This window comes from Macaca fascicularis, chromosome 2 (genome assembly GCF_037993035.2).
Source record: "Macaca fascicularis isolate 582-1 chromosome 2, T2T-MFA8v1.1".
Classification (NCBI taxonomy): domain Eukaryota; kingdom Metazoa; phylum Chordata; class Mammalia; order Primates; family Cercopithecidae; genus Macaca; species Macaca fascicularis.
This window is the reverse complement of record NC_088376.1, coordinates 149,446,971-149,470,343: the sequence shown is the minus strand read 5'-3', so window position 1 is coordinate 149,470,343 and position 23,373 is coordinate 149,446,971. Positions and strand designations below refer to the sequence as shown.

The following is a 23,373-nucleotide window of genomic DNA, read 5'->3' as shown; positions in this document are numbered from 1 at the left end:
TGTGTCACCCCAGCAGCGACGTGAGGGGAGGAGTAGGGTGGGGGTGAGGCCCCTCCGCAGGTCCGCGGGAACCTGGGAGCTTGAGGATTCTTCCTGGCTGCCTTCATTTCCAGAGCTGGGAGAGAGAGATCGAATTTTTTTCTACCTCCTCGGCGCCGGGAAAACTCTATTTGAACCTCTGAACAGTTATGGCTTCAGATTTTACCCTAGCACTTTCGATGGGACCACCCAAGCTTACAGGAAGAGAAGGGTGTTTGAGAAGATGGGACATGGTGGGTTGGGGTGTGGGGGTGGGGGTCAGAGGGGTATATTAGCCTCCTTCCAGTAGGAGCGGTCCCACCAGCCCTGGTTGTGGACCACACAGAGCTGGGTCTGAGGCCCTGCTTCACAAGCCATATATGGTAGGTCCATGGTCCTTTTGCGTGGCCTCAGGGCCCATGTTGGTAACAGGGAGGTTCATAAAGACAGGTGCCATTGTGCCAGATGCTCTTCTAAGAGCTACAGGTGCTTACTCATTTAATCCTCACAACAACAATAGGTCCTAGTAGGTAGGAACTATTATTACCCCTATTTTACAGATGAGGAAATGAAGGCACAGAGAGATTGAGTAACTTGCACAAGGTCACATGTAGGAGAACCGAGCATCCACCCTACGCAGCCTAGCCCCAAGGTCCAAGGTCCTGTTATATTATAACTTCATCTCTGTGGGGCTGTTGGAAAGTTTCACGATGCCGTTTCTATAAAGGGCTTAGTGCTCCATAAATGGTAGCTCAGAGATCACTGATCCCATCTTCAAGGTGGGGATTAAAGGACCTTGTGATGCCCAGTGATATATGAGACTTTGGCTTTGGGATAATGGCAGGCCATGTCACTGTCCTGGGCATTATGGATTCGCAAGGTCAGGGATGTCCCATTTGCTTTTTTGGCCAGCCCTTTGCACATTAGCACAACCCCACAGCCAAGACTCACCCTGGATCCACGAACGCCCTCTCCCACCCCCTGGTGATTCTCCAGGGCCTCCATATTTTACACTTTACCAGACTAATGCACCCTTTGGAACTGAGTTAACACTCAGGATAGCAACTGTTATAAACTCTAAAGAAAATACATTTCCTCTCTCTACAGCTGTGGAGCTTACGGGAGGTAAGGAGGGGATGGAGGTGGGAGGAGGGATGGGGGCAGGGCGGGTGGGGGAAGCCTGGTCCACTTTTATCCCTCTTCTCTCCATTCTGCATTTCAGCAAAGGCTTGGTTATTTGGAATTCCTCCCCAAAGTTTCACTTCCTGGGCTAGTTTTAGGCCTGCTAAACCCATTGTGATCAGCATTTTTAGAAAAATCAGCATCTTAGAAACAGCATGTTAGACATGATTTCAAGCCCCTGGTAAGCGGGGTGTGGGTTGCTTTGCTATGGCACTTGGAACTGACAGATCAGGAGGTACCCCAGGCCGTATGAGGGATGGGGGAGCAGGAGGGCACAATCAACTTTCTAACAACGTACGGGCCACAGTAGAAAAGCAACAGCTAGCCTCATGCTTACTGCGTACTGTGTGTCAGGCTTGATTTAAGAGCTTTACATAATTAAATAATGCATCGATTCCTCACAATTCTATGAGGTAGGTACTGTTATCATCCTGTTTTGCAGATGAGGAAACGGAGGCACAAATAGATTAAGGAGCTTGTTCAGAGTATACAGCTAGTAAGTCTTCCCAAGGTCAGACAGGTGGGAAGCATATGAGCCAGATCTGGAGCCTGGAGCAGTCTGGACCCACAGCTCCACTCTTACTTCTGTGCTTTGTGGAAGAAGCAGAAAAAAGGGACAACCTCAGTGCCTGAGTAAAGTCTGAAGGCAATGAGAAGAAATAAGTAGATTAAAAATACCTGCTCTGCCACTTACTAGCTCTGTGTTTACTTTGCTTCTCTGAGCCTCAGTTTCCTCATCTGTATGTAAAATGAGAATAGTAATGTCTATGTCACACCCAGAATTTTAGTGATGGGCCAGGCATGGTGGCTTGCCCCTGTAATCCCCAGGTAGGATTGGGGAGGCCAAAGTGGGAGGATCACTTGAGCTCAGGAGTTTGAGACTAGCCTGGGAAACATGGGGAGACCTTGTCTCTACAAAAAATAAATAAATTAGCCAAGCATGGCGGTGTGAGCCTGTAGTCACAGCTACTCAGGAGGCTCAGGTAGGCAGATCGCTCGAGCCTAGGGGATCAAGGCTGCAGTGAGCTATGATTGAACACCTCATTTCAGCCTGGACCACAGGGCAAGACCCTGTTCCCCCCTCCCTCCACCAAAAAACAAAGAATTTTCATGATGATTGTTTTGATTGCGGGTAACTTGGGTAACCCAACTACAGCCAGCTTTGGTTACAAGTGTTCTGGAATGAAAACGTTTAGGAAGTAGGCCTGCATTCAGATCCTTCAAAGGCTCAAAGGTAATTGTCATGAATCTGTCTCCCTCTGTCTTGACTCTGTTTTCTTTTCTGTCAGTTTTATTTTACGCATATGTGCCAGTTTTATTAGCAGGCTGGCTCTTTCCATAGGGAGGTGGAAACGGCGAAACAACCTCAAGGCAAAGAGATCACGTCTTTCCAAATACTTCCAGCAAAAATCCCAGGGTTGACTCCAGTTGGCTTGGCCTGGATCACATGCCCAGTCCTGAAACCATTATAGTTGTTTTGGTTGGCTAAGCCTGAGTCGCATGCCTGTGTCTGAAGTCAAGGGGTCGGGTCAGCCCCCTGTAGGCCCCTGGAACTAGGAGTGGGTGAGAGATGGTTCCTTAAAAGAAAATCGAGATGCTATTAGCAGAATAACAGGGGTCCCTGACAGGTAGGAACACTGATGTCCTCTCCCTCACAGTGCTGTTGTCAGGATTAGATAAGCTCATGTAGGCAAAGTGCTCAGCATGGTGCTTGGCTCTGGTAGATGCTCAGTAACCGAATCCCCTCCCTTCTTCCCTCCTCTAGGAAACAGGAATCGTGGCTCACCAAATCCAGCCCAACTGCTTCCTTGTTCACATGGGGAAATTGAGGAAGGCCTAGGGAGGGTAAGGGACTTGCCCAAGGTGCCCAGTTCATTAGCCACAGAACCCATGCCCCCAGCTCTGAAACAAGTTCCAGTTAAAGTCTTCGCTGATAACTTTAAATCCTCCACTAACCAAGGGAGTCATCTTTGCATTTGCACAGAGGAGACGGGAAAATCACAAAGCCCTTAAGGTCCAGAGGAAATGAGTGTCACCACATTGGGCTCCCAGGCTGTGCAACAAGCTGTGGACTGAGATGTCTGGGCAGGGAGCCCGGTCCAGCTCCCTACCCATCGCATCATGGAGTCAGCCATCTCCTCTGGGGACTGCACCCTCTGGGTGCTGAGAAATCCAAATGGCTCTTTTTCATGCAGCCGCCCCAAGTGTGCAAGATGGCCTTTCTCTTGATTTATTTCCTGCTTACTTTATGAGAGTCAAAGTGCATCCTTCAGGACCAAAGTGGCCAAGGGGCCAGCATGTTATTTAGAGTGATCAAAATGGACCATTTTCAACTTGGCCCTAATTCATCTTCAGAGTTTTGGTTTCCACTTGCTTTTACTTATCTGTATTTTCTAGCATTTCTTTAGCAAATTTGTATTACTTTGGCAATTAGAAAAAATGACCAGTAATTTTTATAAAAGGATTTGTGTTTGATTTCCTTTCAGAAAGGCACTTTCATTTATTAAAAGATCACAATGAGAAGTGAGATTAAATTGATCTTTCTCTCTGGCAAGGATGTGTGGGGAGGAATGGGGAGGTGAATGCTGGGAGCAGAAGCCACAGCTGCAGAGGGCTGCAGTGAATGAAGGCTGGACCAGGAGACTGGACCAGGAGGCTGGACCAGGAGGCTGGACCAATTGGCTCTGTGGTCCTGAGCAAGTCACTCAGTGTCTCTGGGTTTCTATTGCCAGATGTTTGGTTTCATTATTTCTGGAGTTCTTTTTAGGAATTCTCTGTATGGATTCGGTCTTTGAGCTTTAGTGAATGTTCATATACACTGTAGGAGAACATGTAATGACTCAGAAATGTGTTCAGCATAAATTCTGTTTGTCTTTCCACCCCTGTGGGACTGATGAAAGTTCTGCTCAGCTTCTCTGCTTCCTAGCATTTGGTTTCTTCTCAGCTTCTCATTCTCTCCATTTAGCTGTTTATGAATTGGCAAATTCATGGAAAAGAGCACATAGAATGTCAGGCCCTTGCTCAATGCATTTCTCTTCACCCTGAGATCTTGATCCCTCAAATTCTGGCTTCCTGAATACCTCTTTTTTTTTTTTTTGAGACGAAGTCTCGCTCTGTCGCCCAGGCTGGAGTGCAGTGGCCGGATCTCAGCTCACTGCAAGCTCCGCCTCCCGGGTTTACGCCATTCTCCTGCCTCAGCCTCCCGAGTAGCTGGGACCACAGGCGCCCGCCGCCTCGCCCTGCTAGTTTTTTGTATTTTTTAGTAGAGACGGGGTTTCACCGTGTTAGCCAGGATGGTCTCGATCTCCTGACCTTGTGATCCGCCCGTCTCGGCCTCCCAAAGTGCTGGGATTACAGGCTTGAGCCACCGCGCCCGGCCCTGAATACCTCTTTTATGTCTTCTAACAGATTTTTATTTTCTTTGAACAATTCTACCCGGTTTTCTAATTGTTTATGTAGAAGATTGTTCTTTACAAGCTAGTTTTTTCATAGGCAAAAGCAAAAGTCTCTTCCTGTGTTATTAAGTGAAAAAGGCTGATTATAAAATGGCATGTACAGCTTCTATTTATATGCAAAGCATGTATATGTGTTTATGCAGAAGAAATAGAGAAAAAGCAAAAGCTATACACAGTGTCTATCTCTGGCTAGTTTTTAAAAATATTTATCTATAGTTTGCAAATTTTATGTAATAGATACTGAGAATATCCAAACTGGGTTGACTTTTGTGGCCATTTATACCTGTGTTACAAATGGGAAAACTGAGGTCAAGAACATTTAAATTTATTTCGGTTGAACAATTTTCGGAGGCCTGCTGTGGGCGGAGAACTGTGCTATTGGCCACAGAGCATCCAAAGCAACATAACACCTAGTCACTCTATCTCAAGTGTCTACAACTTGTGCTAGCCTTTGGGATATGAGGATGAAGAGGACAAGGATCTGCCCTCAAGATACTCCAGTTGAGGATAAAGATATTCAAATAAGCTATCTCAGCTGTGATAGAGATCAATGCTAGAATAATGATATGACAAGACTGTGATCGCATTCTAGCTGGTGTAGCTAAAAAAAAAAAGACTGTGGTTTGTCTCTTATTAACTATTCTCTCAATATCCAACTGAAATATTATATTTCCCAGCCTTCCATGTAGCAAGCTGTAGCTACGTGACCAAATTCTGGCCAAGGAGATCTAAGGGGAAGTGTTGTGAGGATTTCTAGTAAGTCTCTTTAAAGGGAACAAGGAAACTCTTCTTCCTTTTTTTCTGCTGCTTGGAATGTAGATGTAATGCCTGGAGCTTCAGTAGCCATTTTGAGTCACACTTGTGTCACCTTGGAAAGGAACCATGTACTGGGATGATGGAGCAGCAAGATGAAATAACCTCAGTCACTAACACCATGGAGCTGCTATATTAGTCCTGGGCTGTCTATTTCCATACTTTTTTTTTTACATGATAAAGACACTTGCATATCTTGCATATGTTACTGGTGTTTTGGATGTTCTCTTACATGCCAATAAACCCAATCCTAACTTATATTAATCCTAAAAATAAAGTGCTATGGGAACAGCAGTGAAGGTAGGGAGGAGTGAACATCTCCCACTCTTGGGCATTGAGGAAGTCAGAGGAGATGTGAAATGTGGAGAGTTAATCACTGAGATGGGCAGCATTGAGAAGGAAGAGAGTTTCTTTTTTTTTTTTTTTGAGACGGAGTCTTGCTCTGTCGCCCAGGCTGGAGTGCAGTGGCCGGATCTCAGCTCACTGCAAGTTCTGCCTCCCGGATTCAGGCCATTCTCCTGCCTCAGCCTCCCGAGTAGCTGGGACTACAGGTGCCCGCCACCGCGCCCGGATAGTTTTTTTGTATTTTTTAGTAGAGACGGGGTTTCACCGTGTTAGCCAGGATAGTCTCGATCTCCTGACCTCGTGATCCGCCCGTCTCGGCCTCCCAAAGTGCTGGGATTACAGGCTTGAGCCACCGCGCCCGGCCTCTTTTTTTATTTTTTTTAGACAGAGTCTCACTCTGTTGCCAGGCCGGAGTGCAGTGGCATAATCTCAGCTCACTGCAACCTCTACCTCCTGGGTTCAAGCATTTCTCCTGCTTCAGCCTCTCGAGTAGCTGGGACTACAGGTGTGCACCACCATGCCCAGCTAATTTTTGTATTTTTAGTAGAGACAGAGTTTCACCATGTTGGCCAGGATGGTCTTGATCACTTGACCTTGTGATCCATCCACCTCGGCCTCCCAAGGTGCTGGAATTACAGGCATGAGCCACCGCACCTGGCCAGAAGAGAATTTCAAACAGAGTGGACCAGGCAGGGAGCATGGGAACAGGGCTGGAATAAGGAACATGGGCATTAGAATCAAACAGCCTGGGTTTAAATTCCATCATGGTATTTAAAAAGTCACTTCACCACTCTACACATCAGTTTCTCCATGTGTAAAATGGGGATAATAATAATATCAGCTTCATCTGGGTGTAGTGAGGATCTTATGAGTTAATACATGTAAAGTGCCTAGAACAATGATATTGAGAGAATAGTTATTAAGAGACAAACCACAGTTTTTTTTTTTTTTCCTACAACAACTGGAATGGGATCACAGTCTTGTCACATCGTTGTTTTCATAGTGATCTCATATCACAGCTGAGATAGCTTATTTGGATATCTTTGTCCTCAACTGGAATATCTTGAGGGCAGATCCTTGTCCTCTTCATGGCACATTGTGAGTGCTTAGTAAATGAGTAAATATTGGCTGTTATGTGCTTATCCATAAAGTGGAATGTTCATAGTCCTATCTCATAGAGCAGCCAATGTGTATTACAAGGCACAGGACTCCACACGTAGTTGGTGCTCAACCATGTGGCTTTTTCTCTCCCTTTCTTTAAGGGGCTTACAAACAGTATTTAACAAATCTTCATCAAGCCCCTACTCTGTGGCAGGCCCTGGGTCAGGAGGTTGCTGATTCCAGGAAGAATCAGACCTTATCCCTGCCCTTGAGTCTCAAGAAGAGAAAAGGAAAACAAATAAGCATAGTACAGTGTGAAAAGTGGGACTGTGGTCCAATTTCAGTCTGTAAACTCAGATGAATGAGAACGGTAACTTTCCTGGTAAGTGAACTCAGTCTCTGCTAAGATCTCCCATCACACGCGAGGAAACCTTAATCTTTGTCAAGTCGAGATTTTCCTTTTCTTTTGGAGTTTATCATCACTTATTCACGTTGGCATGTGCTGAGACATCTTCATTCCTATCTGAGGAGGGGCCACCCAACCATACAGGTCACTGCTGAGTTTTCCCTTGTTCCTAGGTCTCATTCCCTCTCTCAGCTGCTTCCAGGGCCCTTTTCAAGTACACAGGAACCTTTGCTCAGCTGCCATGGCTGCCAGGACACAGAGAATTCTGGCAGACATATGAAGTTCTTCTGCCCACCCCTAAGCGTCCATTCATTTCTCCTCTAGAGTGTCTGCCTAGGAAGTGCTCAGGTGCTTTCTACATTTAATTTTCTCAAACTCCTTTGGGAACTCTGGTGTCTGTCTCCAAGCTCGGGACCATGTCTAGAGAAGGAACAGGTTCAAGTGCCTCCTACCTCAGGGACCTGCACCCTACCCCCTTCCGTTGTGGCTGCTCCAGCTGTCTCCCTCATTCTTGTCTGAAAACTCTTATTTAGTTTCAGGGGGGCAGAGCCTTGCTCCTAAATCCCTTGCATTTCCCCATAGGGACTATCTCATCGATGCACAAGAGCCTCTTGTTGCCCCTGAGATGCTAGACTTTTGAAACTCAAAAGCCTGGAAAGGACTCTGGTTTTTCTTTTTCTACAAAGCCAGAAAAGGATAGTAGTCTCAAGATGATAGCCTAAAATAGGGGGAGGTAAGTCTCCTGGGTAACAGAAATCATCAAGAATGAAAATTAACCCCAATGAGCTCCTTCCATGTCTCTGCCAGAATGGATGAAATGTAAAACACAACATCAAGTGTTGGCCAGGATGTGGAGCCACTGGAGCTTCATATGTGACTGGTGGGAATGCAAAATGATACTGACCCCTTGGAAAACTCCTTGGCAACTTTAATAAACATAAATCTACCCTATGATCCAGAAATTTCACTCTAAGTCATGTCTCCAAGAGGAATGAAAATATATGCCCACAAAAGACTGTACATAAATCAGAACAGCATTGTTGATATTAGCCCAAACTGGAAACAACCTAAATATCCACCAATAGAAGCCTGAATAAATTCATACTGTGGGATACTCTACAGCAGTGAGGTAGACGAACTGTTACTGCCCACAACATAAAAGAAAGTAAAAATCATTACTTTGATAATTATAAACACAGAAAAGTAAACATTATATAATTATATTCATATGAAGAATTATCTAAATAATTAGTAAAATTGATCTATGATTTTAGAAGTGGTTGCCTCTGGAGAAGAAGGAGGAGTACTGTTACTGACTGAGAAGGGAGTTCTGGAAAAATTCTATACTTTGATCTTTGGGATGGTTACACCGATGTATAGATAGGCAAAAATTCATTGAGCTTTACATTTAATATTTGTGTATTTTACCATATGCAAATTGACTCTCAATTTTAAAAATCTCATTTTCCTTAAAAAAAGCACAGAGGCAAACATTTCAAAAACAATATCTCACCTTAGATGAGATATAGAGGCAAGCAGGCAGCCCTACTATGAGAGCCTGGAAAAGGCATTAGACACACTGTGTGGGCTGCAGTAGGGACAGAGAGACAGTCAACGAGGGCTTCCTGTGGGAGGTGATAGCTAAACATTGAAGGACCTGTGCTGAAAGTCAAGCAAAGAGAAGGCTAAGGGCATTCCAGGCTCAAGGAACCGCATGCAAGGGAACTCATCACATCCCAAGAGAAGTTGACAAGAGAAGGAGGGTGTGGGGAAAGGACAAATGACGAAGCCACAGATGTCAACAGGAGTCAGATCTGACAGCCTCACAAGCCAAAGGGAGGCCCAAGGGAGGTTCTGAAGAGTTGTGATTGCAGTTGGACTTTAAAGAGGCCACTCTGGAGGAAGGAGGAAGGTGGTTTAGAGGTGGTTGCACTAATCCACAGATGGGGTATGTGGCCTGAACTAGGGCAGGGGCCATGTGGATTGGGGCTGGGAGAAGAACTTCCAGAGATACTTAGGAGGAAGACTTTGGTAACCGGCAATATAGCGGGACAGGAGAGGAAATCATTAAGGAAACTCATGGGTTCTTGCCTTTCATGGCAAGGTGGAGCTATTTACTGAGAAAAAGATAGGAGGAGCTACATTTATTTATTATATATTTTTTGAGATGGAGTCTCACTCGGTCACCCAGGCTGGAGTGCAGTAGCATGATCTCAGCTCACTGCAACCCCCGCCTCCCGGGTTTAAGCAATTCAGGAAGAGCTACATTTATAAGTGTTGTCGTGGTTGACCAGCTGTTGTTTTTCTCTGTTTGGCTGCTGCTTCCGCTTTTGCTTTAGTCAGAACTCTGTCCCAGGAAGACTTGCTCCTCCCTGTTCTCAGGCTATGTAGCTAAAGTGGTGGTGACCCCATCTCTGGGCTGTAGGACATGTGATAATGACCTCTAGTTCCAGCTTGAAGTTGCTGCAAAAGACACGATTTTATTCTTTGCCATGGCTGAGCAGTATTCCATGATGTGTATGTATATGTGTGTGTGTGTTTGTATGTGTGTGTGTGTATATATACATGTCACATTTTTAGACCAATTTTCCATTGATGGACACTTAGTTTGATTCTATGATTTTGCTGTTGTGAATAGTGTTGCAGTAAACATACGTGTGCGGGTGTCTTTTTGATACCACAATTTATTTTCCTCTGGGTAGATACTCAGTAGTGAGATTGCTAGATCACAGGGTAGTTCTATTTTCAGTTTTTTGAGAAATCTCCATACTGGTTTCCATAGAGGTTGTACTGATTTACATTCCCACCAACACTGTGTAAGTGGTCCCCTTTTTCTGCATCCCTACCATCATCTGTTGGTTTTTGACTTTTTAGCACTAGCCATTCTGACTGGTGTAAGATGACATCTCGTTATAGTTTCAATTTGCATTTCTCTGATGATTAGTGATGTTAAGCATTTTTCATATGTTTTTTGCCCACTTGTATATGTTTTGAAAAATGTCTTTTCATGGAGGACGTGCATTTTGGGATGGAGCTTGAAGATACCTAAAAAAGATCTGGCTTGAAGGGGGAGGATGTGTTTCACGAGGAGAGAAAAGCACAAGCAAACCCTTGGAGGCATGAAAGAAAAGGGAACACTCAGGGGATGGTGAGTAGTCAGGTTGGCCTGACCACACTGGAGAATGTGGAGGAGATGAGTCTGGGGGCAGACTCGTCTGCAGCGGTCAGACCAGGGGTCACCATTCATTTACTCCTCTACAAGGGAGACTGGAGGGGTCAGACCAGGAGGACCTGGAATGCCAGGGTGAGTTTGGATTAACCCAACCAATGAATCTGCGGACTACAATAGGCATCTGGAAGTTCCAGGGATGTTTGGGAAAACTTGGTGGGGAATTTAAGGAATGGCTTCTGAGGCCAGAGCTCCATGTTGTTTTTCCCATCAGCTGGCTCAGGAGTTGAATAGATGGTGAGCTCAGGGACTGGTGGACTGTCCCAGTAATACAGGGTGGTAATGTCCCTCCCTTTCCTGCCCCAAGTCATACAAGCCTTCTCAGGCTGGGACATCTGGAGGTCTTGGCCAAAAAGAACGAAGACCCTTGCCTTCTGCAACCCACTCTCCACACAGCAGGTTGAGGGCCCTGTGGACACACATCAGATCACTCTTACTGTAAACCCTCCAGAGCCTTCTCACCCCACTTAGAGGCAACTCCAGACACCTCCCTGTGGCCTACAAGGCTTCACGTCATCTGACCCCTGCACACCCTCTGTCCTCACCTTCTTTCACTCTGCCCTGGGCCCACTGTCCTCCAGCTCTTTGCAGCCCTGCAAACACAGCAAGCTTTTGTCCTGTCTTGGGGCCTTTGCACTTGCTGTTCTCTATGCCTGGGACACTCATCCCCCCAGATCTTGCTATGGACACCTCATCATCATTCAATCTTTTTTTTTTCCAAGACAGAGTCTTGCTCTGTTGCCCAGGCTGGAGTGCAATGGCATGATCTTGGCTCACTGCAACCTCCATCTACCTGGTTCAAGCCATTCTCCTGCCTCAGCCTCCCAGGTAGCTGGGATTACAGGCGCCTGCCACCATGCCCAGGTAATTTTTCATATTTTTAGTAGAGACAGGGTTTCACTGTGTTGGCCAAGCTTGTCTTGAACTCCTGACCTCGTGATCCGCCCACCTTGGCCTCCCAAACTGCTGGAATTACAGGCATGAGCCACCATGCCTGGCTTCATCATTCAATCTTTGCTCACTTGTGGCTCGTTGGAAAAGACTTTCCTGGGTAAGGTAGTGCCCCTGCCTATCACTTGGCCTTCTTAGTCCTCATTGCTATCTCTGATGGTCTTTTTCTTTGTTTACTTGTTTACTGTGTTTAAGCCTCCATTTGAATGCGAGTGACTCAAACACAAGGTTTCTATCTTGTTCCTCACTGTACTCCCAGCACTTAGAGCAGTGACTGTCCCATAGCCAGTCCTCAATAAATGGTAATTGAATGAACTGTCTGCATAGGCAAGGTCCTTAGGCAATTCTGCAAATAAGGCAGCTGGGCCCAGAGAAGAGAAGGGACTTGTCAAAGGTGTCCTACAAATCAATGCCAGAGACAGACCTAGACTCCAGGACTCCTGCCTCTAAGGTCAGTTCATTTTCTGTAATTCTCTTCCATCCTTTTCTGCCAAAGGGGCTGCCAGTCTTTGGTGATTTTCCCTCTGTTGCATATGCCAGGGTAGAAAGAGCAGTGAACTAGAAGCCAGGGAACTTGAGACCTGATCTAGCTCTGCCACCCACATAGCTTGTAGACCAAGGGCTCCCTGAGAGCAGAGGGCATATCTAGTACAATTGGTGCTCAGACAAGGCTTGTCGAAAGAGTAAGATTTGCTTGCATGAAGATAATGGGTGCCAACACAGGGCAGTGGTTAAGAGCTGGAAACAGGAGCTAGGCAGGCATGAATTCAGATCTTGGCTATGTCACTTTCTAGTTGCCCTACATGTGATCACACATGAAGAATGTACACGGCATCATCTGTGATAGCTTGTGTCCAGGATGGCCCTGAGACCTTCTGGTATTCATGTTCTTGGGTAACCTACACTGAATTAGGGCTGATTTGCATGACCAATAGAATACTGCAGAAGTGACAGTATGTGATTTCTGAATCTAGATCATGAAAGATAGTGTGGCTTCCACTTTGGTCTCTTATATCACCTACTGGGGAAAGCCAGCTGCCATGTTGTGAGGACACTCAAGAAGCTCTGTGGAGAGGCTCATTTGAAGGAGAACCAGTGCCTCCCACCAACAGCCAGCATCAACTTGGGACATGTGAGTGAACTACTTGGAAGTGGATCCTCCAGCCAAGTCAAGCCTTCAGATGACTGAAGCCTCGGCCTCATGAGAGACAGCAGGTCAAAACCGCCCAGCTAAGCTGCTCCTGAAATCCTGACCCCTGAAATTATGAAAGATAGTAAATTATTAATGTTGTTTTAAGTCACTACATGTCGGGGAGATTCATTATGCAGCAATAGATAATGAATACATCACCCTTGTATTCATTACTGATGTTTATTGGGAGCATAGTGTGTGATTTTTCATTTAACCCTTCCAATAATGCTGTGAGATAGATACTTTTATTATCCCCATTTTACAGACAAAGAAACTGAGGTTCAGAATGAGTGAAGTGCAGAGTTCCTGACCTTAAGGATTTTATGGTCAGATCTGAGAGACAGAAGCTCAAAAACCTATGACTCTAGGCAAAATATGGCTCTGGGATCTCAGGAAAGGGAGAGGAATTTTGGATTCTGGCTTCTGCTTGGGCCTCATAGCTTGGGGTGACAGAGGGTACACTCCAAAGGCAGCAAACACCTTCCCTGCCCTTGAGTACCTGCTTAATCAAGGGGAGAAAGTTCAGATGCTTATGCATAATGGGTGGTATTTCTCTGCACAGAAACACACATAGGCCTGTACAGTAATGATGAAAAGCAGCAACCCATCTTAAGGGCTTGGCACTTTGTACTTACAAAGCCTTACACATCCCTAATTCCATGAAATCCCACCTGGCAGGTAAGCATGGCCCTGTACGCTTGACAGGTGGGGACACTGAGGCCAGGGAAGTTGTGTGATTCTTGCAGAGCCAAGCAGCCTAGAAGTGGCAGAGCTCAGGTAAAACCCAGCAACTGGGTGTTTTCACAAGTGCTAAGGGTACAACAGGTGGTAGGCAGAGCTCCTCTGAGGGAGGTTCCAGGAAGAGGTTACCCGGGAGCAGGGTTCTGAGAATGGGGAAGTGGCTTGGTGGGGAGGATCGTGCCTGGGAGGGGCTGAGAGGAAACAGAGTGAGTCCCTAGGAGGCTCCAGGGGTGTATGAGGGCAAAGAGGAGAACATAGCTGGAGTGGAAAGAATGAACAAGCCTGGGCATGTGGAAGAGGCTTGGTGTGTTAGGTGGAATTGCAGCTGGAGGGTGTGTGCAGAATGAGAGGTCTCAGTATTAGGGCCAAAGTCAACTGCCATGCCTAAGGTGGAGGCGCTTGTTTTGCTTCTTGGGTGCAAATCATTCCTGTGATTTAGTTCTCCCTGGGGGAGAGGCGGGGTTTCATCCAGCCTCAGCAAATGCATTCAATCTTCACTACTTCTCTCTGTCAGATGGGGTGGATAGAGGTCCAGATGTGGGCAGAAGCTTTTATGTCCCATCACAGGGCAACTAAGAACAGCTGTGCAGGTCGTTCACTGCACATGGGCACTAGGCCAAAAGGGACTGAAATCCTTTGTTTGCCCTTTGTTTACTAAGCCATGTGCCTGCAAAGCCACACCTGCCCAGAGGGAGTGGTTCCTTTTTCTTTTCTTTTAAAAGAATTGTTTTTTTTATGAGCTAAAATTCACAAAATATAGAATCTACCATTTAAACCACTTTAAAGTATGAAATTCAGTGGTTTTAGTATATTCGCAATGTTGTGCAACCGTCACCACTATCAGTTTTCGGAACATTCCCATCATCCCAAAAACAACTCCATAACTCCTAATTCCCCCCTTTTCCCATCTCTTGGCAACCATGAATCTGAACTTTCATATGAATGGAGTTCTATAATTTGCTGTCTTTTGTGACTGTCTTCTTTCACTTGGCATTAAAACTTTTCTAGTTTTACCCATGTTGTAGTATGTGTCTCTACTTCCTTCCTTTTAATGGCTGAATAATATTCCATTGTGTGAATATTCCACAATTTGTGTATCCCTTCATGAGTTGATGGACATTTGGGTTATATCTACCAGCTGTTAAGAACAGGCCGGGCGCAGTGGCTCACACCTGAAATCCCAGCACTTTGGGAGGCCGAGTCAGACAGATCACCTGAGGTCAGGAGTTCGAAACCAGCCTGGCCAACATTGTGAAACCTCATCTCTACTAAAAATATAAAATTAGCCAGGCGTGGTGCCAGGCACCTGTAATCCCAGTTACTCAGGAGGCTGAGGCAGGAGAATCGCTTGAACCCGGGAGGTGGAGGTTGCAGTGAACCGAGATTGCACCACTGCACTCCAGCCTGGATAGCAGAGTGAGATTCTGCCTCGAAAAATAAAAATAAAAAATAAAAATTAGAATAATGTAGCTGGCCCGGCATGGTGGCTCATGCCTGAAATCCCAGCACTCTGGGAAGCCGAGGTGGGTGGATCACCTGAAGTCAGGAGTTTGAAACCAGCCTGGCCAACATGGTGAAACCTCGTCTCTACTAAAAATACAAAATTAGCTGGGCGTGGTGGCACATGCCTGTAATCCCAGCTACTTGGGAGGCTGAGGCAGGAGAATCACTGGAACCTGGGAGGCAGAGGCTGCAGTGAGCCAATATCGCACCCTTGCACTCTAGCCTGGACAACAAGAGCAAAACTCTGTCTTAAGAAAAAAAAAAAAAAAGAACAGTGCAGCTGTGGCCAGGCACAGTAGCTCAAACCTGTAATCCCAGAACTTTGGGAGGCTGAGGTGGGAGGATTGTTTGAGCCCAGGAGTTTGACACCAGTTTGGGCAACATGGCAAAACCCTGTCTCTATAAAAAATGAAAAATTTAGACAGACATGGTGGTGCACACTTGTAGTCCCAGCTACTTAGGAGGCTGAGGTGGGAGGATTGCTTGAGCCTGGGGGAGGCTGCAGTGAGCTGTGATGGTGCCACTGCACTAAAAAAAAGAAAGAAAAAAAAATTCAGCTATGAACATCCTTGTACAAGTTTTGTGTGAACAGGTGTTTTCCATTTTTCCGCGTATATACCAGGGGATGGACTTGTTGGATCAGGTGGTAATCCCATGATTAACTTTTTGAGGAACTGCCAAGCTGTTTTCCAAAGTGACTGCACTGTGGTACATTCCATCTAGAAATGTTTGAGGGCTCCAATGTCTCCACATCCTTGCCAACATTTGTTATTGTCCATTTTCTTATAGCCCTCCTAGTGAGTGTGAAGTGGTACCTCATTGTGGCTGGCCATCTGTATATCTTTGGAGAAATGTCTGTTCAAGTCCTTTACCCATTTTTTGGTTGGGTTGTTTGTCTTTTTAGTGTTGAGTTGTAAGAGTTCCTTGTGTAGGCCGGGCGTGGTGGCTCAAGCCTGTAATCCCAGCACTTTGGAAGGCTGAGGCGGGTGGATCACGGTCAGGAGGTGGAGACCATCCTGGCTAACACAGTGAAACCCCATCTCTACTAAAAATACAAAAAAAAATTAGCGGAGCAAGGTGGTGGGCGCCTGTAGTCCCAGCTAGTTGGGAGGCTGAGGCAGGAGAATGGTGTGAACACAGGAGGTGGAGCTTGCAGTGAGCACAGATCGCGCCACTGCACTCCAGCCTGGACGACAGAGCGAGACTCCGTCTCTAAATAAATAAATTAATTAATAAGTTCCTTGTGTATGTGTATTCTGGATAGTACACCTGTATCTGGTACCAGAGCACCAGATACTCTTCTGCCATAACAAAAGAAAGTGTATCACTCAAGAGGACAACTTAGTACCTCCGTACCTTTACAGATGGCCTGCTATGTGCCAGGTGTGGAGGGTGTGAATCTGAAGATAACAGGGTCCATTTCCGCCCCTGTTCCCCATCCTCATGAAGGACACACTCACTCACTCAGACGCTCAAGCCACAACACTGGGGACTGACTGGACTCCTCCCCCACCACTCCACCATCCAATCAGCCACCACAGCCAATGATGACTCCGCCCACCTTGTGCCACCATCTAATCAGCCACCACAGCCCATGGTAACTCCTCCCTATCACTCCAGCATCCAATCAGCCACCTCAGCCCATGGTGACTCGTCCCCCATCATCCCAGCATCTAATCAGCCCCCAGAGCCCGTCACCCCTCCAATCTCTTCCCCACGCCCCAGCCGAGTCTAGGCGGTAATTGCCTCTCACCTGGGTGATTTCAGTAGCTTCCTGTCTCCAGACCTCAGGGCTTGCTTCTTGCAGTTCATTTCTCCATCAGTGCACGAGCAGAGTGATTTTTCTTAAATGAAAAATCTCATTAGGAGGCTGCCTGGCTGACAACTTCCCTATGGCTGCTGTCAAAAGAAAACGCACATGGAAGCCGACAGCTCCGTGTCATCTGGCACCCACTGCTGTCTCCACTCCCCTCCTTGAAGTGACTCAGTCTGACTGAACTGTTGGTCAGTTTCCCAGCTCATCCCACCTCCAAGCCCTGCTGGCATGATGTGCTCTGAAATGAGGGACAGTAAAGAAATGCGTCAGGGATTCCCAAAATAAGTCATGGGTTAGGCAGTAACTTGTCAGGCAGGCGCTGGGAGTTTGCTAGGGGCACGGTAAGCGTTCCGGTTAGGGCAGAGAGCCTCGCTTCTGCCTGTGCAGTCGCTTGGACACACAGGCCTGCCTTGGCGCTGATGAGTCACCCAAGAAAGTGTGCCTAGAAATGACTCTCCTGGATGTGTGAGAGCCTGAGTCCACCCCAGGGGTTTGGAAGGCGGATTCAGCTGCCTTCCTTAGATCATCTTAGGTTCTTCAAACCCCAGCGCCAAAAAAAGACTAATGACCGTGTGGCCCACCCCTTCATCCCTTTGCCTCTATAAACCTCCATTCTTCCCATCTCAAAAATGGGAATAATGACATTTTTTAGATGATCGTGAGGCTCAAAGGAGATTTTCTAGACTCCTGTATGAGTTTTTCATTTTTTTTTTTTTTTTTTTTTTTGAGACAGAGTCTCGCTCTGTCGCCCAGGCTGGAGTGCAGTGGCCAGATCTCAGCTCACTGCAAGCTCCGCCTCCTGGGTTCACGCCATTCTCCTGCCTCAGCCTCCCGAGTAGCTGGGACTACAGGCGCCCGCCACCTCGCCCGGCTAGTTTTTTGTATTTTTAGTAGAGACGGGGTTTCACCGGGTTAGCCAGGATGATCTCGATCTCCTGACCTCGTGATCCGCCCGTCTCGGCCTCCCAAAGTGCTGGGATTACAGGCTTGAGCCACCGCGCCCGGCCGACTCCTGTATGAGTTTTAAGTTGGATGAGGAAACTGAGGCCCAAAGAAATGAATCGGTTGTTTCCAGCCTTGACATGTGTTAGAATCATCAGGGGAGTTTGTTAGAAATAAGGATCCCTGGATCCTACTACTGGGTAGGGGTAGAGACCCAGTCATCTGTATTTTTAACCTCCCAAGGTGTTGCTGCTGGGAACCAGGTCTAACTCTTCCCCAAGAATCCCAAGGCAGCCTCTGGCCAGAGGGTCACTGAGGTGCAGGCTGTGTGTGGTCAGCCCACCTTGCTTTTCCTGTCTGGAAGCCAAAAGCTGGCTTTCCCACTGCCAAACTGCTGGGAATACAGAGGCCATTCTGGCGACTGTTGTCTAGATTTGACTATCAAGGATATTCTGCGAGAGAAAAGCCTTGGCACACAGCCTTGGTCTCTGAGGGGCTTGCAGGCACCTGGGGTAGGGGAGGCTCAGTGGTGTAAGGGAGTTGTCGGGGAGGGGCAGGATGCTCCATCATAGGGTGACTATCATTGAAACCAATGTTTAAAATGAGCTGGGTTTAGGGCCGGGCGCGGTGGCTCACGTCGATAATCCCAGCACTTTGGGAGGCTGAAGCAGGCAGATCACTTGAGGCCAGGAGATTGCGACCAACCTGGCCAACATGGTGAAACCCCATCTCTACTAAAAATACAAAAAATTAGCGAGGCGTGGTCGTGCATGCCTGTAATCCCAGCTACTCAGGAGGCTGAGGCAGGAGAATTGCTTGAACTCAGGAGGTGGAGGTTGCAGTGAGCTGGGATCACGCCACTGCACTACAGTCTGGGTGACAGAGCAGACGCTGTCTCAAAAAAGGGGATGGGGGAAGTGCTTCAGTTGTCACCTCCATGTCTGCTTCAGGCCCCTCCATACCCTTCCTATGAAAACATGTTCTTTGTACAAGATCTGGAACTCATGCACACTGAGGCACAGTGCCTAATAATCCCAATGTAGGGCTGTACGCGATGGCTCATGAGACCTCTAATCCCAGCACTTTGGGAAGCCTCAATTACCTGAGGTCAGGAGTTCCAGACTAGCCTGGCCAACATGGAGAAACTCCGCCTCTACTAAAAATACAAAAAATTAGCTAGGCATGGTGGCGGGTGCCTGTAATCCCACTCACTCAGGAAGCTGAGGCAGGATAATTGTTTGACCCAAGGAGGCAGAGGTTGCAGTGAGCCAAGATCGCACCATTGCACTCCAGCCTGGGCAACAAGAGCGAAACTCTGTCTCTCTCTCAAAAACAAAACAAAACAAAACAAAAACCAATGTAAAACATGATCACATTTCCTTCTTTCTTTTCTTCTAGTCTCTCCCCTTCTCCTTTCTCCCTCCCTCTGCTTTCTAATTTTGCCCCTGGTCTTGAGTTTTTAATCTGAATTACTTTTTCTCAGGTTCTTTATTTCCTCATTTATTATCGATGTTTTCCAACTTGCTTGGCTAAGCCACCACTCTGGTCATAATGTTTCCCACTTTCCGCCAACCCTGCCTCACCCCCATGCAGCAGACCATGCCTAGAGAAAAGCCATGTTTTTCACATGGTGTTTCACAACCATTTTGACTGTATTCACTTGAGTCATGACCTTGAATGTTGAGAGTGCTCTCAATGCTGCCTAGCAATTATACTCTGCTTCCCTAGTCATTCTCTCTCCAGCTCTGCTAGGGACTGTTTGACTCCTCTCCTCCCCTAAACCCTTAATGCTTCCTCTCCTGTCCTGTCTGCTTCCTGTTCACTGAGAAAATGGAAGCAATCAGAATGTCCTGAGACCCCACCATACACCTCCCCGCCCACAAGCATCTCCACCCACACGCTCCACCAGAGATGAATTGATGGTGCACTTATGTATCTGTACTTGTGCCCTAGACCCTGTCCCTTTCATTTGCTCAAGGACATCTCTCCAGCAATTGTCCCTCTTGCCACAGCATCATTTTTTACCTCCTCTGGATCATTCTCATCAAGCGTACACAATGCTATTATTTCTCCCATCTTTGAAATAACAACAACAATACCACCAACAAAACCCTTGTTAAGTTTTAGGTCAGAACTGACACAGTGTTGCTTCTGCCAGATTCTATTGGTTAAAGCAAATCACAGGGACAGCCCAGATTCAAGGGGAGGAAACTGCACGAGGACTTGAATATCAAGAGATAAAATTCTTTGTGGGCCACCGAGCCACAAACCACCACTCTCCCTTTTGCAGCAAAACTCCTCCAAAGGGCTGTCTGTCCTCAGTCTCTCCAGTTCCTCCCTCCCATTTTTCTTAAACATATTCCAATCAGGAATTCACTGCCACTGCTCCACTGGTACCCTTCATCCGGGTCACCAATTGCCTCCACGTGGCAAGATCCATGGTCAAGTCTCAGGCCTTATCCTACTGGGCATGGCACAGTTAACTGCCCTGCTTTGTTTGATTTCAGGCCTCATGGTCTCCTAGTTTTCCTGCTACCTCACTGGTCTCACCCTCTGTCTTTTCTCTCTCTCCAACCTCTTAATGTTGGGATGACCTGGGGCTCAGTTCTCCATCCTCTTCTCTTATCCATCTGTACTCACTCTCTTGGTAATTTCACCCAGTCTCATCGTTTGCAATCATTTACATGGGACTCTCACATTTACATCTCTAGCCTCGTCCTCTCACTTGAATTCTGACTAATAATACAACTGTTTTTATTTTTATTTTTTTTTGAGACGGAGTCTCATTCTGTTGCCTAGGCTGGAGTGCAGTTGCACAATTGCAGCTCACTATGATTCTTCTGCCTCAGCCTCTCGAGTAAGTGGGATTACAGTTGCCCACCACCATGCCTGGCTAATTTCTGTAGTTTTAGTGTAGATGGGGTTTCACCATGTTGGCCAGGCTGGTCTCAAACTCCTGACCTCAAGTGATCTGCCCACCTCGGCCTCCCAAAGTGCTGGGATTATAGGCATGAGCCACTGCATCTGGTTTCTGTTTTTTGACATCTCCAGTAGGTAGCCAATGCCCACCTAAACTCCTCGTGTCCAAAACTAAACTCTCAATTCCTCCCTGCCCCTTGACCTGACCCCAGATTTTCTCATTTCAGTTGATGATAATTCCTTTCTTGCAGTTGCTCAGTCCAAAAACCCTGGCATTAAACTTGACTCCCTTCTTTCTCTCACACCCCATGCCCAAGCGACCATGAAGATTGGATCTACCTTCAGAATATATCCAGACTCTGACCACTTCCTCTCCTGGTCAGAGTCATCATCCCTTCTCAGCTGGACAACTTTTTGTGTGCCTCTTTGTAATTCTGCCCTGGCCTCCTGTGATTTACTGATTTGCAACAGAGTGGCCAGAGGGATCTTTTAAAAATCTACCCTAGATCATAGCCTTCCTCTGCTCAACACCCTCCTATGACTCCCACGTCACTTGGCATAGAGTCTTCACCATCACCTACAAGGCCCTATGGGACCTGGTCACCCCCTGACCTCTGACCCCCTCATACTCCCCACTTCACTCTCTGCTCCTCCAGTCACTCTGGTTCCTTTGCTATGGTTCCACACACACAGCAGCACATGTCTACTCCAAGCCTTTCGTCCACCTGGGCAGTTGAAGCTCCGCTCTCTGCAGGCACCTCCCTCACCTCCTTCAATTCTTTGCTCAGCTTCTCAATGAGACCTTCCCTGACCTCCCCATTTAGACTTGTATCCCACCCCCACCTCCTCACCTTTCCCACTCTCTCTTCCTTGCACTTTTCTCTTGTTTCTTAGCCCTTAACCTTCTAACATAGTTCATGATCTACATATTTATTCTGGTTATTGTTCATTGTCAATCTCATTCAGCTAAAATATAAGCTTTGCAAGGGGAATAATCTTTATCTTTTGCTTACTGATGTATTCCAAGTGCCTAGAACAGAGCCAGGTACAGAGAGAGCACTAAAATTTTATTTTTAAATTGTACTATAAGCATCTCCAATCCTTTGTGACACAAACCAGGGCATAGACAAATTCATTCTTTCATCCACCCATCCACTTGTCCAATTGATTGCCATGAATTCCCCTGTATTCATCTGTTTATCACCCACCCCACCATCCATTCCTGCCTGTGTGACTGCCCATCTATCCCTCTGTCCCATTCAACATGTGCCAAAACAATCTTCAACAAACATTCTTGGAGCATCTACTGTGAGCCAAGCATTGTGCTGGGTTCTACAGTCAAATCCATGACAGTAAGACCCAGATCTCTGGGATGGGGAAGACACACATGACAACTAAGCAATATCTTACAAAGTGTACTTGGATAAATAACTGTTCCAGGATGTTTGCATAAGAAAACCCAACCCAACCCAGAGACTGGCATCTGAAGATGAAGAATAATGTCGTCATCTACAGCTGGAGAATTCGCTGGGTGGAGGGGACTGGGGAGGGAGAGGGGAAGTGCTTTCCTTGGTGCTTTCTTCCTTGCTCCCAGGATGCCTCTGGCTAGCACTGGGCGCAGACTTGGGACATCTGAGTTCTAGGTCGCTAGGCACCAGTTTCCTCATGTTTTAAAATGAGATCCTAGCACTCACCTGACAGAATTAGCTAAAGCATGTAGAAAGCTTCTTGCAACCGTGGTTCTTGGCTTGGTCACACACTCTCATACTCCAGGGAAGCTGATGTCTAGGCCCCACCAATGAGCAATTAAATCTAAATCTCTTGGGGTGGGGCCCAGGCATTGCTGTTTTTTAGAAGTTTCCTGGGGATTCTAATGTGCAGCCAGGCTTATGCGCCACTAGAGCTAGAGCAGTTTAATCAATGCTCTTTTCTGTTTAATTGATCTTGAATATTGCAGCTGGAGAAAGGCAAATTTAATTAGTGGAGGCCAGACATTTGTGAAGATGCAGATGACAATGTCTGGATACATTCAAGAGCTTCACATGTCGTGTAATTCTTGTTATATCTGTTCTCGATTTAGCTTATGCCATGGATGAAACTCATGTTTATAAGGCTGATTTTGGATGGGAGAGTTAAATGTGGGTGCGGGGGAGGACATAGGAGTTGGCGAGAAACTCTCAAAGGTTGAGACCCAGAGAGAAGGTGGGGGAGAGAGAGGGGGAGAGAGAGAGAATGATATTTTCCTGAGTTAACTGGTCAAGGTGGAGAAATGGAAAAGAAAAATCTGTGAAGGTACAAGGGCACTAGCCAGAGACTGCATTTCTCCACTGCTGGCTGTGAGCACTGGAGGAGGGGGCTGGGCGGGTCTCACCTCCTTACCAAGGGAAGCAGGGCGCCTTGGCCAGCACGGGAGAGGCAGACTCCGGTTCCCACCTCGCAGTGCTATTGCAGTGGCTGGGACACCAGTTCAGATCCTTTCAGGCACAGACGCTGAGATAGCAGTCATGCAGGGGATTTACTGGGAGAGCTATTGTATGCTATAGTACATGTAGTGCTATACACAAAGCTCTGTGCTAGGCCTTGCACATGTGACAGTGAAGAAGACAAGCATGTCCCTGTCCTCTAGGACCCAGGGAGACAGACATTACACCTTCTTACTTAGTCAATTATGAGCAGCTCTGTAAGTCTATAATAGCTGGGGTGACCATATGATTTACTTACTAAGCCTGGACCCTTTGAGAGTGGAAGTGGGTGCCATTA

General features: G+C 46.8%; 1 protein-coding gene across 1 annotated transcript in view; it reads right to left on the bottom strand.

Moving 5' to 3' along the window:
- HRH1 (histamine receptor H1) overlaps positions 1-16,850 on the bottom strand; it is a 130,305-nt gene extending 113,455 nt beyond the window's left edge. The window contains exon 1 of the mRNA XM_045385746.2: positions 16,690-16,850. The gene's annotated coding sequence lies outside the window, so the exon portion shown is untranslated. The remainder of the gene's footprint in view (positions 1-16,689) is intronic.
- Between the last annotated feature and the right edge of the window lie 6,523 nt (positions 16,851-23,373).